Source organism: Glycine soja, chromosome 11 (genome assembly GCF_004193775.1).
Source record: "Glycine soja cultivar W05 chromosome 11, ASM419377v2, whole genome shotgun sequence".
Lineage (NCBI taxonomy): Eukaryota > Viridiplantae > Streptophyta > Magnoliopsida > Fabales > Fabaceae > Glycine > Glycine soja.
Window position 1 is genome coordinate 30,265,645 of NC_041012.1, and position 21,951 is coordinate 30,287,595.

The 21,951-nt window shown below is 32.0% G+C and overlaps 1 long non-coding RNA gene and 1 other non-coding gene across 5 annotated transcripts; both read left to right on the top strand.

Annotated features, from left to right (window-relative positions):
• The first annotated feature begins 14,829 nt into the window (after positions 1-14,829).
• Positions 14,830-19,333, top strand: LOC114376055. 4 transcript variants are annotated; one of them, XR_003658894.1, is made up of 5 exons: positions 14,833-14,986; positions 17,575-17,664; positions 17,740-18,158; positions 18,954-19,140; positions 19,246-19,333. It is a non-coding gene; the product is annotated as an uncharacterized LOC114376055 (long non-coding RNA). The 4 variants fall into 4 exon arrangements; XR_003658892.1 differs by having other exon boundaries at positions 14,830-14,986; positions 18,954-19,333; XR_003658895.1 differs by having other exon boundaries at positions 14,832-14,986; positions 17,740-17,870; positions 18,954-19,333.
• LOC114377728 lies at positions 15,499-15,591 on the top strand. Its single transcript, XR_003659166.1, has one exon. It is a non-coding gene; the product is annotated as a small nucleolar RNA R64/Z200 family (small nucleolar RNA).
• Positions 19,334-21,951: the final 2,618 nt, after the last annotated feature.

Genomic DNA, 21,951 nt, shown 5'->3' on the forward strand with positions numbered 1-21,951 from the left:
ATAAATCAAAAAACAAAAAGCACATAGCAAAATAAAAGGGCTTATATAAAGCAAAAAAAAAAAAAAGGCACTCTGTATCTTGAAATTTGGTGTAGTGTGATGGGAGATTTCTCAAAAGGAACCTCGTATTTTTTGGAGGACAAGAAAATTCTGTGTATATTTCTCAAGTAACGGTCATAAATCAGTGGTTACTGAATACTGCTATTTTTATCTTAGATATAACACTTTATATAAGAATATAAGAAGCATGGTCTATTATCTCGAACATATACAACACTTTACTACAAGCATTGTATATATATATATATATATATATATATATATATATATATATATATATATCTTCCATAGTAATAGCGCCAAAAAAGCACTATATAAGGCAAAAAAAAAAAAGAGTGTTGCATATTTTGAAATTTGGCATAGTGTGACAGGAGATTTATGAGAAGGAGCTTGGTCATTTTTGTTAGAAAAGTGGTCTCAATATCTTAAGAAGGGGGGTTGAATTAAGATACAAAACTTTGTCTAATTAAAATTTTAACTCTCTTTTGGATTAACAATGCACCCTTAATATGAATTAACCAAAGAACAATTCAAAATAAATTTCTATAAAGTAAAAGATAAACTGCAATAATTAAAAGAAGTTTAAGGGAAGAGAGAATGCAAACTCAGTTTTTATACTGGTTCGGCCACAACCTGTGCCTATGTCTAGTCCCCAAGCAACCTGCTTGAGATTTCAACTATCTTGTAAAAAGCCTTTACAAAGTCTGAACCACACAAGGACAACCCTTCTCTTGTATTCAGAAATCCTTACAACTTAAGGGACCCTCGGTCTCTTAAACAATTTCCATTGAATAAAAAGAAGAAGAAGTTTCTCTCTTTAAGAGAAGGATATTACAATGTGAAGCTCCCTCAAGATTCCTTATTGAATTTGCAAGTGTTTGGCCAAGGAATATTTTGAGAGTGATAAGACAATTTGGTTTTGAGAGGATAAGACAATTTTGTTCAGAAACACTAAAAAAGTTTGTATCCCAAATCACCTATTTATAGGCCTTAGATGGTCATAACAAATTTCTTGAACAGTTGTGACTCTTGGAAGTTATTTTCAAAAATTCCTTACTGGTAATCGATTACATAAAAGTGGTAATCGATTACACAGTTAGTTTCTGAAGATTTGTGACTCTTCAGACTTCAAATTTGAATTTTTTATGTCTGGTAATCGATTACACAATTACGTTAATCGATTACAAGCTTTAAAATTTAAATTTAAATTTCTAAAAGTTATTACAAACAGTTTTAACTTTTGGTAATCGATATAGCATTTTATCTTAGATATAACACTTTATATAAGAAGCATGCTCTATTATCACAAACATACACAACACTGTTGTATCAAGTGGCCTCGGAATAATTAAGAAGGGGAGGTTGAATTAATTATGAACGGGTCTTGACTAATTAAAAAATTTATCCTTCTTAATGTTACTAGATTCAATTTGGCTTTACTACTAAGTTATGAGAAAGTAAAGAACAGAAACAATAACTTAGACAAAAGTAAAGCGGAAATAAAAAGTACATAGCGGAAATATAAAGAGTGTAGGGAAGAAGAAGACAAACACAAGATTTATACTGGTTCAGCAACAACCCGTGCCTACATCAAGTCCCCAAGCAACCACCGGTTCTTGAGATTTCCAACAACCTTGTAAAATCCTTTACAAGAAAAGATACACAAGGGATGTACCCTCCCTTGTTCTCTTTGAACAACCAAGTGGATGTACCCTCCACTTGAACTGATCCACAAGAGATGTACCCTCTCTTGTTCTCAGTATTACAACCCAAGTAGATGTACGCTCTACTTGTACCACAAAGGATGTAGCCTCCAATGTGTTAAGACAAAGAATTCTTAGGCGGTTGGTCCCTTGAATCTTTGTAAGGGGAAACAAAAGATATCTCAGGCGATTAGTCCTTTGAAATCTTTTGTTTAAAGGGAAGAGGAAGAATCAAAAGAATTCTCAGGCAGTTAGTCCTTTGAATCTTTTGGCAAGAGGGAGAAGGAAGAATCAAAAGAATTCTCAGGCGGTTAGTCCTTTCAATCTTTTGGCATGAGAGAGAAGGAATGAAGAAGAAGAATAGCACAAGTTTTTTGCCCATGAACTTTTCTTGAATAAATAAAGTTTTTAACAAAAACTCTTAGAAGAATGTTTTGAATAAATGAAAGAAATCTGAAATTTGTGTCTTTAAAATTCGTGCCATGGTCACATATTTATACTCATTTGATGACTCAAGTTAAAATTTTATGCCTCTTAGCAATTTCTTCAAAACTAGTCACTTTTTAAAAGTTGTGACTCTTTTGAAAACTAGTCACTTTAAAAGTTATGACTGTTTTGAAAACTAGTCACTTAAAGGTTGTGAATTGTGAAAAAATCTTTAGAAACAATTCACTTTAAGAATTGTGACTTTTGGTAATTTATTTTTAAAATAAGTCGGTGGTAATCGATTACCATCATAGTGTAATCGATTACACATCAATAGATGTGACTCTTCATGTTCAAACTTGAAAATCAAAATGTTTAGAAACACTGGTAATCGATTACAGGTATTGTGTAATCGGTTATAGAAATTTGAAATGATTTGAAAATGTTTTATCACAAGTTATGACTCTTGAAATTTGAAATCTAACATTTTAAAACATTGGTAATCGATTACATTCTCATGGTAATCGATTACTGCTTTGTAAATTAGTTTGAAAACAATGTTGGCTACTGGTAATCGATTACTGCTTTTTGGTAATCGATTACCAGAGAGTAAAACTCTTTGGTGAAAGATTTTTCTTCGAAAAATTCTCTTGAACAAAATTGTGTTATTCAATATTTTGAAAAACTCTTTTAATACTTATCCTAATTGAGTCTTCTCTTGAATCTTCACTTTAATCTTGATTCTTGAAACTTGCTTTGATTGAACGACTCTTTGAATCTTGAAACTTGCTTTGATTGAACAACTCTGTGATTCTTAAAACTTGCCTGACTCTTGATTCTTGACTTGAGTCTTTGGCATCATCAAAATAAACTTGGAAAAACATTGCTTCCACAAACACTTTCCTACAAGCATTGTAAATATATATATATATATATATATATATATATATATATATATATATATATATATATATATAGTAATAGCGCCAAAAAAGCACTATATTAGGCAAAAAAAAAGTGTTGCATATTTTGAAATTTGGCATAGTGTGACGAGATTTCTGAGAAGGAGCCTGGTACTTTTTTTAGAGCAAACAAATGGTGCTTGTATATTTGTCAAGTAACTATCATAATCAATACTCATTGGTATCAACAACACTGCCTTTGCAGGTGGCATCTTATTCGAAGTAGTATCATATTCCATTGCCTTGTGTTGGGACTGGCCATTAGATGAGCATTTTGTTTTCAATTGTTTTCTTTTCTTTAGGAAAGAGTAGGAATTACTCTACTATTAGAAATATAATGTTTTCCTCTTTTTGTTAATTTTTTTTTTCATTTTTTGAATGAGTGTTGATTGTAGAAAGTAATAGGGAAGACTTTCTTATTTTATTCAAGTATTAAAAGTACTACTTATATAGAAATATTACAATGAAGTTTGTTCATTGATTCAAGGAATAATAAATGAAACAAATAATAGCTAATAATGGTAAAGATCTTATTTTAAAACAAAGTAAATAAAATCTCTGATTCATCTAATATAGGACACTACAATATCTTCTATTAATTCCTACACCCCCTTCAAGTTGGTGCATAGATATCTAACATGCCTAACTTGCTTGCTAAAGGCTCAAGAATGAGTCTTGTTAGGCTCTTGGTCAAGATGTCAGATGTTTTCTGATTGGAAGGCACAAACGACAAGCAAATAACTCTAGCATCCAATTTCTTCTTTATAAAGTGGCGATCAATTTCAATGTGCTTCATTCTATCATGCTGAACAGGTGATCGAGGCCGTACCCGAATCAAATAAACATGAAAATGCAGTAACTAGGAAGTGATCCTAGGTCGTTTCCCAACGAGCAGTGACAAACCAAATGTTCATAATATACTTGCAGTAACAGTAACGATTGGGGGGGTTTGTTTGTTTTGTGATTAAAGAGCAGAACAAGTAAACTGGAATACGAAACTACTAATATTAAAAACGGGTTGTTTCCTCTTATTCAGAAGCCATTCTCTTATCCTGGGTTATGGAGAATTCGTCCCTAACAGTCAACCACTTAATCCAACCCTATTTCAATTTACTAAGCGAAAATCAACTTAGGGTTTTCAATACGTGATTAGGCACCACATACACCAGTTAGCCCTTCGTCCATTAAGCATGAACGCAAGTTAGGCTCAGAGGCAATTAATCGAACACGAAGCGTGCATTGATTAATATTCACGAATTTGGGATACTGGTGAAGGGAGAACTGCCAGGAAACCACATTACAAGCGAAACCTCAAAGAGAGTTGGGCTTCGTCCTCAAAAGGAAACAACACCAGAAAATCTAGCCTTCCATGGATTCAAACAGAAAACGCAATTGAAACATGAAGCAGAAACGTAAATGAACGGAAACGTAAATGAACAGAAACGTAAACGAGAGTAGAAGAAGAAGCAAGAACGAAATTGTAATTAGAAGCAGAAAACGTAAAATTGCATTACGAACTCAGAAGCATCAAAACAGAAAAACGAAAACCCTAAAACAAAGCTCTGAATAATGAATAGCATAACAGAATAGAATGCCTTGCACGAATCCCAAGGCAGCTATTTAAAAAGAGTCACTCAAAGTCACTGGGCCCTATTACAATACTCTGGCCCAAAACGAAATAAACACTGAACAACATAAAATAAAATTGCGAAATTTCCTAATTAGATATTAACTAAGGTAAGCGCTGCTTTATTTGCCCTCTTCAAGTCCACAACTAAAATCCGGATTAAGCCCAATGTTTCATTAATTCCTGAAATTAGATTAAAAACATCAAATTAGCTAAATGAGCCCAAATAATAAAACTGCCTAATTAATTGACAATTAAGACCAATCAATAATTAAAATGGTGCAAAAAGGGTTTAGAAAATAGAAGAAAATGATGGCACATCAACAGGATTGTGAGCTATGCTTATTGCAACCTTGTTGTCACATTAAAACTTCAATGGGAGTTCTATTTCCATCTCGAGTTCTTCTAAGACTCTATAAATCCGCTATCCTTCACAAATCCCTTGGGCCATTGCTCTAAATTTAGCTTCCACACTGCTTTTGGCAACAACACCTTGTTTTTTGCTCTTTTCCAAGTCACTATTTTTCTTAAAAAATAAACCTTTTCCAGGATTTCTCTTTAAATACTTAAAAATTTGGTAGAAAGCCTCAATGTGTTTTTCATAAGGAGAGTGCATAAATTGATGTACAACACTCACTAAAAAAGCAATGTGTTTGGGTATGAGACAAGTTAATCAATTTGCCAACTAACCTTTGGTATCTTCCAATATCAACAGGAACACTTCCTTTTTCCCACAGTTTCCCATTGGGATCGATGGGGGTATCTGCTGGTCTACAACCGCTCATTCCAGTTTCTTCCAAGAGGTCTAGAATATACTTCTGTTGGGAAACAACAATTCCTCTTTTTGAGCAAACAACCTCCATTCCAAGAAAGTACCTCTAGGATCCCAAGTCCTGGATCTCAAATTCTACTATTAAGTTATTTTTTAGCCTAGCCAATTCCACTTCATCATCTCCAATGAAGATAATGTCACCAACATAGACTATTAGTGCAAACTTTTTTCTTTAGAAAAAAATTTTGTAAATAAGGTATGATCTCCTTGGCTAGAAGACTTTCTTATTTCATTCAAGCAGTAAAAATACTACTTACATAGAAATATTACAATAAATTTGTTCCTTGATTTAAGGAATAATAAAGGAAACAAATAATAGTTAATAATGATAAAAAAATATTATTTTTAAACAAAGTAAAGCAAATATGTGATTCATCTAATATAGGAAACTATAATATCTTCTATTAATTCCTACAATGATACTTGGGCACCCAAATATTTTAGACACCTCATTGACACCTTTCCTATGTGTTTATGTCTCTCTTGTCACATCAAATAGTTATTATCGTTTGTGAGTATATTTTATTTTTTCTTTAATTTCTTTCATGCAATTAGAGTTCTAACAGATCATAGAAAAGGGAAAAGAAAGAAAATAAAACTTCAAAGTAAAGAGAAAAATATTATAAGGGTACTAATTTTTGTGTTACAATTCTATATTCATAGAGTTAGGTAGTTAGTTATGACGTCTATCAACAGTTGTCAATAACTAACACACAAACTAACTATAACTAACCTCCTAGCTACTAACTTAAGATAGTGGAATTGGATACTGTAACTCTCTGTGCAATACTCTAATACCCACCTCCCCTCAAAATAAATGTGGGTGAGACTTTAAGGGAGTCTCAAGCACTTTGAATTTGGCTATCAAAAAAATAAATTTGCTTGGAGAAAGTTGCTTTGTGAGAGCATATGTCCATTGATTTAGTGCAGGAACATGGTGAACAACCATCTACTTGGTTAGAACTTTCTCCCGAACGAAGAAAACATCAATGTGCATATGCTTTACTCTTGCATGAAGGATAGGTTTGTGGGCAAGAGCAAGAACATTTTGGTTGTCATATAATACAATGGGTGTAGGGAACTTGCAATTCATTCAACACGGTCTGAATCCAGGATAATTCTACAGTACTTTGTGCCAAACTATGATAATATTGTGGTAGGGGGGATCCACTAGCCCTTCTCTTATTTAATATTGTGACTAGGGGCTTAAGGTGTTTAATGGAAAATGCACTAAAAGAAAACAAGTACAAAGGTTATTGGTGGGAAAAGATGGAATACAAATCAGCATCATGTAGTATGCAGATGACACCATTTTCTTAAATGAAACATCCATGCAAAACGTAAAGGTCCTCATGGAAATATTGAGGAGTTTTGAGATGGTATCAGGCCTAAAAATCAACTATGCAAAAAGTCAATTTGGGGCGGTTGGAAAATCTACCTAATGGTTGAATGAGGCCGCCTAGTACCTCAATTGTAGCTTACTAGTTGTACCATTTATCTATTTCGGTATCCCCATCGGGGCAAACCCAAAAAGTTGTGTGACTTTGGAACCCATAGTTATAAAATGTGAGAGTAGATTAGCAAAGTGGAAACAATTCACCTCAAGTAGTCTCCAAATGGTGGTATGACCTGAAAAAGGCGTGCCACAATTCAGGGGAGGAAAGCTGGTTCCAACAGGGCATAAGATGGAATAGGGTCTTGTTCAAATGCTAGATTTTAGGAAGATGGATGGGGGGTTGAATGGATCCCTTTAAAGGCAAAGTATCATGCACTGTACCTGAACTCAAAACAATAAAAGCAATACATTTTGCAAATAGGAGACACTTTAGAAGGGAAATGAGAATGGTGTTTGCAGTGGAAGAGGCTACTGTTCCAGACTAAAATAAGTATGTGGGCTGATTTTCTGGAGGAGATACAAGCTATTAATATAAATCTCTAGCAATCGGATAAATGGGTATGGACAAATGATACCAGTGGAAAATACGCAGTTAGAAGTGCTTATCAATTAATGGACAGGAACTCAAAAGATGATAACACGTAGAATTTTTCATGCCATATGGAAGCTATAAATACAAAACAAGGTGGCATTTTTTGTTTGGAGATTAAGGAGGGACAGACTGCCCACTAAATTGAACTTGACACGCAGAAATATAGTTATAAATGATACACTCTGTCCATTCTGTACGGAAAAAGAGAAGGATGCAGGGCATTTATTTTTTAGCTATCACAAAATTAGGCAGATCTGGTGGGAATCCTTGTCTTGGATCAATATAGTGGGACCTTTTTTGCAACACCCAAGGAAGAATTTCATGCAACACTCAGTTTGCAATACACATTTTGGTATCAGGTCACAAAGATGGTTAATTTGGTGGGTGGCACTAACTTGGAGTATATGGAACCATAGAAACAAAATCATATTATCAAACGATAGCCCCAACACAAGTAAGATATTAGATGATGGCATTTTTTTTGCTAGAGCTGGTTGAGGAACCTGGAAAGAGAATTTGACAATCCTTTTCATCAATGATCAAGCCACATCAGAGAAGAGTTTTATAATTAGTGGAAAATAGCTCCACAAATAAGGACCGCCAATATATAAGACTAGACCCAAACATATGGCAACACCTGAAATTGACCTTTTGTGATCAACATCTAATGCCCACTCTACAATAGAGGTATCAATTTGTACCATAAATGGGGATCCCCGAAGAGACTGTCCTGCTCGGGGCCTCACAGACGGGGAATATTTCCCCGAGAGGATGGGAATTGGAATAAATATTTCCCCACAGGCACGACAAGGATAGGGACAGTTTCCCCCGCCCCACAAGTCCATGGTCTAAGGAAATTACAAAATTGTCCTTATATTTTTAGAAATCCTAACAACTTAGTCCCCCTCAAATAGCTCGTTCACTTCACTTCTCGTCCTAGATCGTGTCGCATCGTTCACTTCTCCCCAGACCGCACCGTCGCCACCCAATCTCATCACCATTCGCTGCTAGTCACTTTGGAGTGTAAGTGTTGGCTACTCTCTTTCTGCCAATGGATTTGTTTGCTACACATTGACTTTCTTTATTTCTTTGAAAGATAATTTTTTTTTTTTGTAAATTAATGGTCGTGGATGATATTACAAGTTATTCTTGTGGTCAATCATTGACAATATATAATTTGAGGATCAATTGTTTCCTTGTTTGTTTCTTCTAGTCGTTTTTGTAATAAATTATTACTTGCAACAGAATGATGAGTACGGTACACTGACATTAAAAGTTCATGTTTAGTTTCCCATTCTATTTTCTTAGCACTTATAATGGGTTTATTAGTTATTCTATAAATATTCACTATAACAGGTAACTTAAAAGTTCTATTATGTTTGACCGTTATATAAATCCATGGATATTAAAAAACTGAATGATTATTTATCTATTTTCACTGATAATTGTCTAACATGTGAAACTAATTAGACCAATTCTCTTTGAATTACACCCAAAGATTTCCTAGCACATTCACACTAACTTACATCCTGGCTCTTAGTTGTGAATACGTTAGTGTGTTCTTTAGACTAAGTTCTTAAATTATTTATACGACATAGTATAAATAAGATATTTTACATACTAAAAATCAAAATACTCATAGTCAATCTGACTTTTAGTAATTCACTTTAATCTCTTTTACATATTTTTCCACTGGCATTTTATATATTTTTCATCTGATTTTATCTATTTCAATTTGATATTTATGCTACTCTTATATTTATATTGTTGACTGGTTGATCAAGGCATTATTTATCACAATTCCTGGTTCACTGGCTACAATAACTCTAGACTCATGTTGACTTATTTTAAACGAATCCATATTTTTAATAGCTCTAGAATGTATTGGAATATAATCTAATGTACCTTAATCCATTATGCGCTTTCAATAAAACTTTTGGATAAGCATAAAAAGTGTTACATAAAATTCCAGTTTCAATTTAATGGGGTATTTTCTTTTGCAAGTGCAAGATAATTGTTTTGTTTGTCTTTGCTTTTGTTCTTCGCTGACAGTTATCTTCCATCAAATCATATTGTTTGGGAATAGTATAGATCCATATGCTTTACTTGGCTTATGAATGAGGGAACTTAAGACTTGTTGGTTGTTCAAAATATTACAAAATAATATTTGTAGTTTGAACTATTTGTATTATTATTGAACATTATGTTTGTAATATTTCAAATTAAATTTGTTGTCCATGTTTGTTTATTTGAGTTTAACTGCATATGGATTATTTGAATTTGAATATTATGATGGCAAGACTTTTTAACTGTTTTTAAACATATTTGTATTAGAATTTAAAATTAATATTTTTGGTTTAAAAATATGGGTCCCACAGGGATGCGGGGAGCATGGAAGCACTCCCCGTCCTCGTCCCACCCCATTGACATCCCAAGTCCACAACACAAAGGGTCCAAACAAAGTAAGGTTGACCCAAAACAATAGCTTGAAGATGAAGACCATGCAAAACTATTCCTTTCAAGTACATTAAGATTCTTTTCCTTACAGTTTAGTGTGACTCTAGGGGATTGACCGTAAATTAACAAACCTGGTTCACAGAGTAACTAATCTATGGTCTAGTGATGGTCAAACATTAAAAAGTATCCACTATAGACCTATATGAAATGGGATTTTTAAAGAGATCCGAGCCTATTTTACTAAGTTTATAGTTGGAGGCCATAGGAGAAGAGATTGACTGAGCTTTTTGCCATTTTAGTATTCTATAGTGAATCCTTTTTATACTTGCTTTGAGTGAGAAGAAATGACTTGTCAGAAAGAGATTTAGTCTTAATGCCAAAATAGTAATCCAGTTGACCAATTGTTTAAGAGAAAATTTTGAGTTGAGTTGAGTGGTTAGGTGTTGTATCAACTATGAAGAACTGCCATTAATGATGACATCATCTACATAGACTAAGAGATAAGCAATGTGAGAGTCAGTCTTGTAAATGAAAAGAGAGGGATCACACTTGTTTGCCACAAAACCAAATTGAAGGAGAGTACATTGCAGTCTTTCAAACCATTGTCTGGGGCCTGCTTGAGGCCATAGAAAGCTTTATTCACTTTCACAGTAAAGAAGTATTAGACTGTTGAAACCTAGGAGGTTGAGACTTGTCAACAGTCCATTACGTAAGTCATTCAGAAAAGTATTATTTACATCTATTTTACCAAGATCCCACTGATTTGTAATGGCTAAACTAAAAACAAGTCTAATAGTAACTGATTTTACTAGTAGAGAAAAAATCAAACCCTTGCACTTGATTGAATCCATTGGCAACCAATTATACTTATTTATGGAACCATTTGCATTTTCTTTCACCCTAAATACCCAGTTAGAGCTAATAGCCTTCTTGTTAGATCGAAGAGGTATTAGATCCTAAGTATTATTCTTCATCAATGCTTCATATTCTAGTTACATAACTAACAAACAATTTTGAGAAGTCAAGGTATGTCAAAAGAAGAAGAAAAAGTGTCAAAAGATCAGAGGTCAAGAAGGAGAAAGAGAAAAATAAGAAGTGTAAGAAGATGAAAGATCAATGGTATTAGGAGAATGAGCAGTATTATTGTCAGCTATTAATAGAGATGTATGTGTACTGTCAAGAGACTGAAGAGACACAGCAATAGAAGCTGACTGAACAACAATATCAGAATTTGACTTAAAAGCAGTGTCAGCAGTAGTTGCAACCTGATTATTTTGAAGAGATTGAGATGAAGAACTATAAGAGAATTTAGCTTGATGAGGAGGCTGGTTATTTATGATTGGTATGGAAGGAAAAATAAAAGAAGTGGGGGATGAGGATGGTTCAGTGGTAGGAAAGGTAGACTCAACAAAACTAAATAGGGGTATTTAAACTCGTTAAATAAGACATCCTTTGAGACAAACATCCTTCCAATAAGGGAGATACACTTGTAGCCCTTATGAGAAGTAGAATAACCCAAGAAAAGGCATTCATGAGACCGGGAATCCAATTTATGAATATTGTAAGGGCTAAGTAAGGGGAACACAACCAAAAAAGGTGCAAATGGGCAAAATTCTCCTCCCCAATCAGTTTTCAAGGTAGAGAACCATGCTTCTATTGGGGGTGTAGAAACAAGGTTAAAAGGATATAAATGATAATAACAAATTTAATGACAAAAAATGGGGTTAAAATAGCAAAGAAGAAGATGTATTTAGCAAGAGCCCTATTAAAAAGGTTAGGCCCAGCTAGGCTGCAAGCCACCTAATTGTCTGTGTGGCCTATTTTCACCCTAATAAGCACTCCTTATATTAAGGAAATTTCATTTTGTCCTCAAACTAAATTCTTTTTAGTTGACCAATTACTAAATCGCTCTAGAAATTGTAAAATTTACTTCCTTTTCAACAGAAAAAAGCCCAAAGGCCCATTGTTTGATACAACAAAGTTGTTAAACTAACAAAGCCCCAAAGTCAATCAAGCTATATAGCTGAAAGTCAATTCTAGAAAGCAAAGAAAGCTTACTAGTCCTAGGAAAATTTAGAAAAAGCAAGTAAGCAAATAGAAGCAATTACTATTTTATTATTGTATGGTTGAATTTGAAAAGGTAATGAAGATTAATTTTATTTGGTTTATTCAATTACTAAATAAAATTGCATGTTACAATTTTGAGTACAATCTTAATTTTGAGTTTGGAGGCTCAATTTAGCCATCTTGTTTATGGGCTTGACAGTCATTTTAAGGCTACTAAGTGCACATTTGTAAATGTTTGAAAACAAACCTATTTAAGAAAATCACATCAAATGACACTCACACGTTAAAACTTATGAGCTTTTAGCATGGTGTTAATGCAAATTCAGTATGCATATCATAAACTCATTATGGATTCAAACATGCAGATATTTTTTTTAAGAGAAGCAAGATTATTTCGTTTAATTAAGAATCAAACACAAGATACAATTTGAAATACAATCATACTCATGGGTACGAGCATTAAACCGAGAAGCCCTTGCAAGGGGTGAGTTACTTGGTTTATTTGTCTCCTAGCAAAACTCACCATTGGGTTTGGAATAACTACCATCCCTGTTCGACATTAAAGAAGTATCATCTGGTATTCAGAAGTACCATGTTGATTAATTTGCTTGCAGATTATCAACCAATGGCTTACAATCAATCCAAAAAATAACCTTTGAGATGTTTAACTCTTGTGCATATTTTATAGCATGGAGCAAGGCCCATGCTTTCGCTTCCTCACTGTGTAGACAGTGACCAATACCAACTTTGTTCTCATCAATGAAAAGTGTTGCATCTATATTGATCTTCTAGTACTTCTTTTGTGGTTTTGTCTATCGCGAGTGTGCATCAATTGTCTGAATTGCTCTTGGTGGTTGAGAGGTCTTTTGAGCATGACTTCATTCATGTTGGAATTGCATAGTGAGAGAGATTGAGATGTTTAGAGTAGTATCTACCTCATTCTAAAGTTTTTCATTTTGTCTTTTCCAAATATACCACAAAACCATAGCAATTCTTGATTGGAGATTGGAATTACTGGTTTCCCATAGCTTGAAGGTTAGCTCGCTTGCAGGTCCAACCTGGTAGAATTTTGGCTCAATTAAACTCCAAAGCCCAACAACTTTCCACATGTTTTGGACATGTTAACAGCTGAAGAAAATATGGAAGTTCTTCACAGAATTGCTATAACATTAACAACAAGTAGAAGAGCACGTGACTCTCTTGGTCTGAAGCCTAACACTAGTAAGAGGGAAGTTTCAAAGAACACACCATCAGAAAATACTTTACCTTGGGTTGAACTTATAATTTCACGACGAGGTTCCAATTTCTAGCTACCTTTTAGTGGTTATTTTGGATTATTATTTCCATGACATTGTGGTAAGTTGATTTGATGTTCTACTCACCATTTGCAGTTAATCTCCATATGATTTTATCATTGACTTCACTGTTCAACAGGGGGAGGGAAACAACATTTCTTTGGTCATTGTCATTGGAAATTTGTTGTACCACATCTTAATGCCAACATTGTTGTTGGTGGTTGATGAGTGGACTGACTTTAAGATCTTGAAGGTCGAGCGGGGTAGATGAAGTGATATATGGGCTTGCTGATGCTGGCACCCAAGGTTGGCTCCAAATATTGATGGAGTTGTCATCAATTCCTCACAAAATACCATCCTTGACCAATATATGTGAAGCAAAAATACTATGCCATGCATAGCTTGGTTTATGCCTTAGTTTGGCATCCAAGTATCAAATATTTGAAAAATATTTAGCTTTGAGAATTTTAGAAATTGTAGTATTTGGGTTATTAATGAAATTCCAACCCTTCTTCCCAACCCTGCTAGGTTGAATCCATGGAGATTATGAAACCTCATACCTCCAAACTCCTTTTTATGGAAAGCTTGTCCAAATTGAGCTAAGTTTATTCTTCTTGTTGATGCACCTTTCTTGTTGGATTAGCAAGCCCTTTCTTTTATATGTAAATAAGTTATTTATTGGGCTTGGTGGCTTAATATAGGATTGAGTCAGACTTAAATAATGTTTTAATTAATTATTATTCTTTATAATTTATTGTGTATATGTTTATCATAATTTAAGATTTTATTTATATTTTAATTAATTAGAAATTATTATTGTTTCAGGATTTCTTGTTATTGTTCAATCCAAATATTTTATCGTTTGACTGAGTTTTCTTATAAAAATATAGACTACGAGTGACTCTGTCTATTTTTCATCAACGTTAGATTTCAGTTGTTCAATCCTATCAGGTTCTTTATTTCTTTCTTACTCTTTTAGAAATTAGATTTTCTTCTTTGTCATTATTAGATTCTATTAGGTTCTTTTCCTGTTACACGTTCTGAAATCATATCTTCTTCTTTTATCATTTTTAGGTTCTTTTTCTGCTATTTTAAGTGAATTAGTGATTTTTTTGTCATGTTTTATATAAAATATATATTGCATTAAATAAAAAAAATGTTAAACAAACCTGAATAAAATCGATGAAATAAATGGTCTTAAGACGAGTAAGTTTTATATAAAATATATAAATAACAAAAAATGTTGAATAAAAGTGATTTATTAAGTGAAGCCATGATTAAGTGTCGACATCTATCAAAGGGACGGTAAAGGTCCGCGGTGCATATTTGACATTGATTCCTATGCGCCTCTCCCCACCGTCCGATCCATATCTCTCACCCCAATCTCCAGCCGTTCATCTCTATATTTCACTCTACCCCTTTACTGCCATTTGCAATTGCTAGCAGAAACCCTCCTCGCTCGTGTTATAAAATACACATTCACATTCACATTCTCAACTCAACCTCCATCTCATTTCCACCGCAACTCACTCCCTCTCTCCCTCTCTCTAATTCATTCGTAATACACAGGTTAGCATTTCTCCTATTATCTGCTTTTTATTCAATCGTTTTTCTTTATTTTATGCTAAACCCTAATCACCTCCCTCTCATTACTTCATTCCATTACTCTCCTCTCTGATTATTATTGTTTCTATTGTTCACTTTCTGAAATCGTATTTTCGTCTTCGTTATTTATGGCTTTCCTTCACTGTTTTCTTGTTCTTGAAATTGCCTATTAAATTTAATTCCATCAGTGAATAGACATGATGATTCTTACGCTGGTCTGTTTTTCTGAATCATCATGATAAATATAATGTTTTTATTTTTATATTCTGAATTTCTTCATCTTTTTGGTTGGTTTCCTCTTTGAATTTTTATTTTCAGTGTACGCCCATGTGCTTTCCTTGAATTCTTGTTTTTGTTTCTTAATATTTAATTGTAAAATTTCTTGTGAATTTCTTGATTTTGTTGTTTATTTAGGTATTTTCCTATAGAAATTGAAATATTGAGCTATTCTTTTTAGGTTTTGATTTTTTTTATATGTTCTGCAGTGTTCATTTCAGAAATAAATTCGCATGTCAGACTTCAGAAATTTTCAAACCGATGAGAATGAAAATTCTGTTACTTAGCAGAATTTTTAATTTATTTATTTATAATTGTGTTGCTGAGCAGAATTTGTAATTTATTTATTTATAATTCTGTCACTGAGCTGAATTTATACTTTATTTATTGATGATGATTCTGTACTCAGCAGACTTCATAATTCATTTATTTATTTATTTATAATGCTGTTATTTAACCGAATTTATAATTTATTTATTTTTTATTCTGCTGTTAATGATAACTTATAATTTATTTGTTTATAATTTATTGATAATTCTGTTAAGCAGAATTATACTTTATTTATTGATGATGATTCTGTTACTCAGAAGAATTCGTAATTTATTTATAATGCTTTTATTTAACTGAATTTATAATTTATTTATTTTTTATTCTGCTGTTAATGATAACTTATAATTTATTTGTTTATAATTTATTGATAATTCTGTTAAGCAGAATTATAATTTATTTATTGAGAATTCTGTTATTCAGCAGAATAAATTATTTATATTATTTTAAAAGGGTTTGAATTACTACCTTATCTTTAATGATCAATAGAGTTTGGGCCATTCTTTTATAATTTGAACATATGGCTATCACCTTTGATGCATTGTCTTTAATTTCTCTTTCATATCATTTATTATTATTTTTTTAATCTCATTTCTTATTTTTTATTCATATCATTTATGTATAAAATTAAAATTTTATAATTATTAATTAAAATTTAATACTTAAAATTATACTAAAATACATAAATATATGTAAAATAAACTATAAAATATTAAAATCTTAATAATTAGTATTTTTAATTAATTATAAAAATCTATTCTTTTATTCACTCTAGGTAAATATCTATCATGAAAAAAACCTTTTGGTATATAGTTTTCATTTATTTTAGCTTTGGAAAAATGAATTTTAATTTTTTCAATTTAGTGAAATACATAAAATTGTTCTCATTTTACATTTGACATTACAATCTGATTGTTGGTACAATCTATATGTAAAATGACAGCTAGTTACCAAAAGTTAATTTTACATATTTCAATCAATTAAAAGAAATTAAACTTAAAATGTTTCTAAAGTTAAAATAAATGAAAAAAATTTATGTAGATTTTTATAATTTATTAAAAATAATTATTAAGATTGCAATATTTTATAATTTGTTTAAATATGTTTATGTATTTTACTATAATTTTTATTATTAACTTTTAAGTAACAACTATAAAGTTTTAATTTTATACATAAATGATATGAAAATAAATAAATGACATGAAAGAGAAATTAAAGATGATATTAATTGTAATAGTCATAACATTAATGATAGAATTCAAAATATAAAAAAATATCCAAATTTTATTGGTCATTAGAAATGGGGTGGTTTAACCCGATTTTTACTTGGGATCAGTTAGACAAACCCTTGTAAAAAAAAGTTTTTAACTCCGCCTATGTTCTCATAGCCGGTCCCAAGCCCGGACAAAGGAGGAGGGTTTTGATATTAACAAATGGAAATTATTACAGTCTTCTAGATATAATTTGTGATTGGAGGTAGGGTAAAAACTTTTGCATTATAATTACATTTTAATTAAATTCTATTGACAAGAGATTTCTTAGGAGGAGTCTCATGCTTTTTGGAGAGCAAACAAATTGTATATAGTAACTGTTATAAATCAAAGCTCACTTGTTGATGGCACCACCCTCATTGGTGACATCTCCGCCGGAGCAGTCTCTTATTCCATTGGCTTGTGGAGTGGTGTTGTCGCATTTATCATTTGGGACTGGCTAGGAGAGTAACATATCCATCCATATGTTTTGTTAAATTTTGTTATTTAAATTGAATAGGGAGTTTCATGCTATAGATCTATTTTTACTGTTTCTTTTATGTACCCACTTTGATTCATTGATTATATTACTTTCCAGTCATTCCTAGGTTACTATTGAGTTATGTTTTTGCGAGTTTTACTTAATATTTTAATGTGCTTCTAGTCTATTAGATGCTAATTTATTATTGAAAAAAGCAGATATGAATAAACTGGGAACATAACGGTGCTTGGTAGAACACAGAGCTAAAAGCTAAGTCGGTTACAAGAGTATCACTATTAATATTATGAGTAAGATGTTAAACCATCATCTCTTGTATATATTAAATTCGGCAATTTAAGATCTTGTTGGTAATATTGCTGCAGGCACAGTGAGCAACCGTCTGTCAAAAGTTGATAACCGGCAAAGAATCAGTTTCAGCCCCTGCTTGATTTAAGCAACAATAAGGTTGACAAATAATCAGTTTCAGCACTGCTTGAACTTAAGCAACAATAAGGTTGGATTAATTCATTTGGTATTTATCATGTGATTAAGTCTCTGATAGTTAATTTTTTCTTTTTGAAATTGCCTTGTGCCTTATTTCTCTATAAGGTTGACAAATAATCAGTTTCAGCACTGCTTGAACTTAAGCAACAATAAGGTCGGATTAATTCATTTGGTATTTATCATGTGATTAAGTCTCTGATAGTTAATTTTTTCTTTTTGAAATTGCCTTGTGCCTTATTTCTCTATAAGGTTGACAAATAATCAGTTTCAGCACTGCTTGAACTTAAGCAACAATAAGGTTGGATTAATTCATTTGGTATTTATCATGTGATTAAGTCTCTGATAGTTAATTTTTTCTTTTTGAAATTGCCTTGTGCCTTATTTCTCTCTTTATGAATTTTTGCGAATTCATCTATATGTTGATGAGTTTTTCATTGCTCCGTTTTTGGAGAATCACAATGACTGATAACAATTGCCAATTTCTGATCTTCAAATGCAGATAATTTGTCTTTTTTTGAATTTCTAGAGCATTTTGTTGCAGTAGAGAATTTTGCGTGTTAATGGCTCTGGTTTTCTGCTTTTTGTCGAAGTATTGGTATTCTTCTTAATGTGAGTGTAGATTTTATCATGCATGAGAATCGTTGCTATATATATTCTTTGCAATCTCTATTTTTTCATTTCTGTAGATGTGTTGCAATTGAAATTCATTTATTATATTGTTTTAGCTTTTGATTTTGGTTTCTGCAGTTCTGCATGTGAATGTTAATCAAACACTGCATTTTATTCTGCATTTTATGATTATATGATGTAAAAAAAAAATTATACTGGGTGTATTTTAATGAATTGAATTCTATTGGAACAATGCCTAAATTTTCAATATATAGCGTAGAATATAATGCGTTTCCAAAAATGCTGTATATGTAACACACGGAGGTGATATAAGCCGCTTGTTTGAATGAATGAGGTCTAATGTCCCTAATACTGAGTTTATATATTGTTTGGACAAAAAGCGGTGTCTAAGTTCTATGGTTAGTGACCTCGCAGTCTTGCTCCCAAGCCTAACACAACTCGTAGTCTTGCACTCGCGCAGCAGCCAATACTCAAGCTTGCTCATCCTTGGCCTGAGTGGTTCCAACTCATGAAGTGCTTGCTCGACAAGGGATACTTCTGTCGTGAAGAGGGAAAAATGTTATGCAATGCTGGTATGGGCATGAAGGATTTCAACGTCATTAGAACCAAGTGTGCCTCAATTTCGGTAGAGACCACTTTCATCTTTTAAGGTAAAATATACATTTTAAAAGAAAGTGTTCCTTGGATTGCTTATGGCACATGATATAATCTGTTTGATGTTTAGTTAATCATTGGTGTATTCTGTTTGTACAAAGGTTTGGCCGTGCTTCAGAACTCTGTCAGACTGTGATATTCAATTGGACAAGAACCTAGGCTTGATTTATACCATTTTTATATTCCATATTTGAGTTTTATATAGTTTGGAGCGTAGGTTTTATTATGATAATTTTATTCTTATATTGTGTCTTCTGTGCATGGGTTCGAATCCGGAAACAGCCTCTTTGCATATGCAAGGGTAAGGTTGCGTACAACATCCCTCCCCCATACCTTCGCATAGCGAAGAGCCTCTGGGCAATGGGGTACGAAGTTTTTATTGTGTCTTCTGTGCAGGAAATTTTTTAGATAAAGGAGGGTATTTCAACAAATAATGCATGCTGGGAAATTGGAGAATCACCGGTTAAGTTAGTGGGCTGAACATTAGTTAATGGCCTTTTCGGAAACCTATTCTGTTCATATTGTTTTTATTGGTCTAAAATTTCCCACGTAGCCTTCAGTGTGTAAGATTGAAATAACTCATTCTCCAGAGAATCTCACTTTCATGCTAGAGATGCCATTTTTGGTTCTCCGAGTTGTGTAATGGGAGGAGAAGGTAAAGGAATTGGATTGGCTAAGTGGAAATTTTATTTTATATATATACATGAGACTTGCCATTATATTATTCAAATGTGAATAACAAGGAAGATCTATTTGATTAGAAAATGGGAAATTTTGGGTCCTTTATAAGTGAAATTTTGTGTTAAAGTGAGAAGCATAGTAGATTAATAGAAAATGTGTTGCATGAAAATGGTGGATGACTCAAGCAAAATATTATTGCTATGACTTGTCTGCTGCTCAATCATTTTGTTCCAATATATTTGGAGGTCATTAAGAAATTCTATATGCTTAAGTATTTAGTGTCCTTTTAATTGGTTTTATTCTATGCACTTTGTAGCCTAAATCATAAAAAATAAGTTTCACTCAGTATTTGATTGATCCTGTTCTAATTAATTTTCAACCTAGTACTAGTACTTTAGTGTACAAGCCTGTGTGTTTCTTAATATGATTTTGTATGATATATAATATTAACTATTTTCAGATCGTATTCAACATTCTACATCAATTTATTAATTTAATTAAGAATAATGAACACTTTGTTTACTTGTAAATGGTCATAAACTTACAATTAGAAATAATAAATACCTACCCAGCGATGTCTAGCTATAAACATGGTACCTGAATTTTGATAATGAATTTATGCTAGCATAGTCAGAGAAGCTTTCTCAGGCATCATTTCTCCAATAGAAAACTTATCATGCAGTATCTTATGGGGTTAGATAGTAATCAAATGGATACCCATAAAACAGAGTTTATTGTAACATTTTTTACAATATATCACATCACTCTTGCATCTCTGGCCCAATCTATTTGAGTTCTCTATCCAATGTCCTTGCGGGGTAGGATTGCATCAATTCTCCCTTTCAAAGACAAAGAGAATGTCATTCTCTTCCTTAGACGGAACATATTTTATAGTTGTTTTCACCCGGTTCTTATTTTTATGGAATTTGACCTATCCTTGTCAAATACCAACATGCATTTATAACTCCTTCCATATTTAATATTAAGATACCTTCTGGCCCAGCTTTATTTTTTTTTTCTTTCTTAAAAGTTACTTAAGTTAAAATAAAAAATAAGAAGTTGTTTATTATTTAGTATTTTTTTACTTTAAAAATTCTTTAAATAAAAAGTTGGATTAAATAATTGAGAGTATAACCATAAATATTAAATTTTCTAAAAAATATTTTCCTTTTTTGTTATTTTATCTTTAAAAATAAGAAGCTTTTTGTAAAGAAGTTTTACTACTTGGCTCAACATTATTTATGATATTATTTGTGATATCAAATCAAATCAAATAAATTATTTATGTCACAAAAAGAGAAATTCGTAAAATTATTATAACAAAAAACTATTTTCACAGTGATAATATAGATATTAATATAATTTGAAGTAAATTCTTCATCTATGTAAATTAAATGAAAACTTTCATATATATATATATATATATATATATATATATATATATATATATATATTATATTTTGTTTCGTTAGCATAGTAAGAAATTTATCAATGGCAAAAGTGTTAAAATAACCATGCAGGATTTATCCATCGAGACAAAAGTTCTTTTATGATTTCATCTATTCTCTCTACACAATGGATTTATCTTGGTGATGGAACTATATCATCATGTCAAAAGGCAGCAAGTGAGACTTTTAAGCTTAGAATGAGATGAATGATTCATCTTTATATTGTTTGAACAAACATCTTGGTGACACTGAAATCTAAGTTCTTCACATCCTCTGCTAAGAACAAAAGCTTGAGAAAATAACATTTCAAGGACTTGAGTAACACACTTGTAGTGTTCAAAATTTTAGAATTTGATATTAATTTTGTTTAAGAAAATATGTATCTAAAATATTTAAATAAACTCAACATGAAGCAACTACGACAAAAAGTTATAAATATCTGCAAAATGTTATCAAACTTAAAATTTGACGACCTTTAAGACTAAATTATAAAAAAAAATTAGTATTGATGAATAGAAACAAAATTAGAAGTTGAAGACCAATCAATTAATTTCAATAGAGGAATTCTTGAAAGGAAATAATCTGATTCTCCAAATCCGAGTAGTCTTGCAACAAAGACCATCACAAAGCCTTTCATTGCTTGAATGAAATTAATTATTGATGCAAAATATTATAGCA